This window comes from Corvus moneduloides, chromosome 1 (assembly GCF_009650955.1).
Source record: "Corvus moneduloides isolate bCorMon1 chromosome 1, bCorMon1.pri, whole genome shotgun sequence".
In the NCBI taxonomy this organism is placed as follows: Eukaryota; Metazoa; Chordata; class Aves; order Passeriformes; family Corvidae; genus Corvus; species Corvus moneduloides.
Genome location: NC_045476.1, coordinates 122,631,493 through 122,636,000, shown reverse-complemented (window position 1 = coordinate 122,636,000; position 4,508 = coordinate 122,631,493).

Here is a 4,508-nt window from a genome sequence, read left to right as displayed (position 1 = left end):
TTTAGTTAACTCTCTAGTTTGTATGTGCTCTTCCTGGACTCGGGCTAAATTTGCACTCATGGGGTTTGAATATTTATTAGTGGATATGACGACCTCTTTTGCAATGGTTGGTTAAGCTTGTTTATGTAACCAGCTTTGATCAATGCAATATATTTTATTGCCCAAAGCATGTATTTTACATTCTATCAGTAGGCATTATTTCTAAGAATGTCTTAAAATAGTTGGTTAAATCTGATTTGAGTGTTCTGTCTTGCTTAATGTGCTTGACAACCAGCTTGGGTTTAGACTTTGTAAAAAAGCAAAAGCATTGTGTTGTAGGCTATCCTAATAACACCAGCTAACCAATTCATTACATTAAACTGACTGGGGAGGTAATGCTATACTCCCTTCATTTAAATGGCATTGATTTTGTTCATTAAATGATTTGTGAGATGTAGGGTATCTGCTGTCAATCATAGACCTGCAAGTGGGAATAAATTATTAAAGTTATGATCTTTTTCCTATGAGAAATGATATAAATGCTGCTTTTTTAGAGTTTGCTTTTTAACAGTGTATGTTCAGAAATACTTGCAAATGTGTTTTCAAGGAAAAAAATGTCAACATCTTTAGAACAGATTAAATTCTTTCATTATATCTAATTTTATATTACTTTGTTGGAGTTTGGGGTTGAGGAGGTCTTTTCTGGCACTGTATAAATTATTCATGAGGGGATGGGAAGAATATGCGCAGCTCTTGGAGAATAAATTCCTTGAACGTAAAGGAAAACGAAGTTTTTCTATGTTGAATATTTTTTGTGTGATGGTGGCAACCGTAACAAATGAGCTGGAAATAGTATGATGACACTTGAACTTTGAGAGACAAGAACTGTTTAGTAAATAATTTATAGAGCAAGCTTTTTTAGTCAGCTTATGCATGGAAACGTGGCTTTTCTGCAAAAGGGAAAATATTATTAAAATAGAAGAAGTTTTGTTACAGACTGGTTTTTTTTAGGCAGAAAATTGCTTAGCATTTAAAGTTTCTTGCATAGCTTTTTATGTATAAACATTTCACTCAACTTATATTAATGCCCTTCAAAAAACATTCTTTTTTCCTACTAGCAGCATGGGTTAATTTTTAGCCTGTGAGTAAGTCCATTGGTAGGATTGCTTCCTAAGAGTTACTAAAAGATGTAAAATTAATTTGTTTTCAAGTTGTTGAGGACATCAAACTAATTACAGATGTTTACTATCAATTAGAGTGCTTTGTTTGGGAAACTTCCTAAAAGAACAAGTCCAAAACATTGTGTTAAAATTGATTACAAATTGGATGCCAAGTAGACCTAAATTTCTACAGCTGTTCACAAATATATACAGGGCAGGCACCGGTTGGTTTGCATAACCTTCCTCACTCTGTGTCCTTTAATCTTTGTGCCTAATTGTGACACTTAGGAGAAATATCTTTTGAGAAAATGTAGTAATTGTCTTTCTGTAGTCACCAGATTATATCTGGACTTTATTAATAAAGTACCAGAACTGTGGTAGCACTTTCTGTGATGCAGGTGTATCCAAGAAAGAGTTGAAATAAAATGTGCTTTCACTCACCTTATGGCTGAGTAGCAGCTTTCATCCTTCTCTGTTCTGCCCCCATGGTAAAAAGAATGGTTTCTTTTGCCCAGTGAAAGATGGGGTGCAAGAACTAGATCCAAAAATGCATCTATTCTATTCTTGCTTTATGTTGGTTACCCAAATCCAAAAATAAAACTTTCCAGTGCTGTTCTTTGGATGCACCTCTGTTCAACAGTTGCTGTGGGTTTCACAGCTCTCTGAAATTGCCCTCCTCTGTCGGAGAGGATGCAAAGGTGGGGCTGCGACTGTCTCTTATTTCTCCAGCTGGCTGGTTTGTCTACTGGTCTGCAGTTGTGCTATGACTGACCTAGTACCTTGGGATGTTTTATGTACTGAAACGTGTCAGCAGAACTGGTGATGAATCCCTCCCATTTAAGAATAGCAGGTTTGGTTATTACCTTTATGGACACTTGAATTCTCTCAGATGGAACAGCGTTGTCCTACAATTTAAGGTAGTTTGTACACTATTCTAATAGAAAGGGGAGGCCACATGCCTTTTAAAGTGTGTGTGTGTTTAGTTCTTTAAGGATCCAGTCTTCTCTAAGCAAGGCTAGAGGATTTTGCTGCTCAGAAAACACAACTTCTGGATCCTTCATTAGAAGACATTTTCTCATATATAATACATTTCCTCATATATTCTGTTATCTCGTTCAGGAGAAAGTATGAGTTTTAAAATACCTTGTACTGAATGGTTCTTTTTTACTGTCACTAAGCAGAAGGGAAATATGTGCCTAGTGATCTTGGCTTTTGTGAATCCAAGGAAGTGCCTAGTTTTTATCCAGAGTTCAGGATTCTGCTTGTGATCACATACATGAATTTTAAATTGAAACTCACGACCCTTACCAGACTAGACAGAACTTAATTCGTCAACATGAAGTCTTCATTCTGTAAAATGTGGTTGTATTACCTTTCAAACACATGCCTCTGGAAATAGATCTTGAAATAGTAGTCATTCATATAAACAAACCTGAGGAGTTTCACTTCTTTTAAGCACGATTTTATACAACTGTATATTAGCTTCTGTTTCACTAGATCATCACTACTCTTGAATTGTTTTACCATTTCAAAGGGTTTGGGATTAATTGAGTTACAATATTAGTATAGAAAATCTTTCATAATGTCATTGAAATGATACTCATACCTTTTATGGCAGAAGACACGTTCTTAAGTACTGCTTACAGCAAAGTTGTTTAAAAATTACTTAACATTGTGATATAATAGCCTTTCTCATCACTTTAACTTTTTTCTGATATCCTTTGTAATCAGAAACTGCCTAAGTACATGATGGTTGTGTGATGAATTTTAGTCTAACTTTATATGATACCACCCTTCAGAATATAGATATATGATTTTTTTCTCCATTTGTACTGTGCTAATGACTTTGGAATTTAAAGGTCACTGTAAAGCACAATATGTTGGCTGAAGGAGCCCATGCAATTTTAATAGTGCTTAGCAGGCTGGTGAAAAGAGCAGTCTTTAACAGTATGCATGTTCTGTGGGAGTTACTGCTTTATGATGTGCAGACATTGAAGGAAGAATGCCAGTGGACTGGAAAGTTGTTAGAGCTTAATGATATCCTGCAGTTCGATAAATGCCAAGGCAAACCAACCGTGCTCATTTGCAACCTAGGATAAATTGATTTTGTGATAATTTCTTACATGATTAAATAATATCTTATGTCAGTATGATTTTCTCCTGCTATTCGTGTAACAGCTTGTCTATGGAAACTTTTCCTTTTCAGTGCAATTTGCTTTTGCCCTGAGAAGTTTATGCACCATGAGCAAGTATACAGTAATGAAATGTAATTAAAAATTAGTCGTCTGTATAGGTGGGTTTTTGTTTTCTTCTTTCCACCACCCCTCCCCCCCATCTCCATGCCATCAATTAAATTCAGCATTAACCAGCCTCAAAATAGCAAGATACTTAGGGGAGTGGGTTGTTTGGGTTTTTAGGAGTTAACTCTCAGGATATCTAGGGATCAGCATTCTGCCATTGGTGGTGGGTATAAGCTTAGGTGTGAAGCATAGTATTAAGATTTGTTAAGATATTTCAGGAAAGAATGCACATTGCAAGTGTCAACATATTGTAATGCAGAAGTAAAATAAAAATTGCCTAGAGAATGCTAATTGCTTAGAAGTTGTGGCACATGGAAAATAAGCTTAGAAATTATTACTTTCTTCTTTTAATAATGTTAACCATAAAACCGCCCAAACCAATATAATTTTCTCTCCCCTCTAACTTCATATTTTTTCTTTCTTTTTCTTGTAGAATAGTAGAATATATTGTTTGATATAAATTATGAGTGTTTGGTCTGTCTTCCAGCTTTTAATGAAATATCTTTGCAGGGAAGAGAGATAAATTAAATCCTCCATTTTGTGAGATGACATGCTTCAAATTTTTTTTTTTGATGTGTGCATATGATCTTTCTACAAGCTGAATTTGACCTAGTTAAACTTAATTTGTCAACTTAGAGGTTTAGGGCACTCTCACCCACCCCAGTTATAACAAGTACAGCATCATATGTTTGACTGCAAGCTCCCATGAGTGCTGCCTTTTGAAGATACCTGGTTTGTTTTGTTGAAATTACTACTTACCTTGTAATACTTCATGTAAACTGAAATTGTATTGGTAGTGCTTTGGGTGTGTTAAATAGAAATTCAGCTGAGGTAACCAGCATTGATAGGTTTAGCAGTGGCAAACACTAACTGAACTGTGCCTTTAGTGATATATGGAAAGATTTGCTCTTAACTCAGTCATCCAGCACTGTGCTACAGGGGGCAAAAGCACTTGGATTTGTTCTCTCTAGTTTTTTTGGCTTACTTTTTTGTGCTGACATGTTGAATAGTGTTTTGTTGTTAGAAGGAAATGATGAAAACTGGTCATAGAATGATTTGGGTTGGAAGG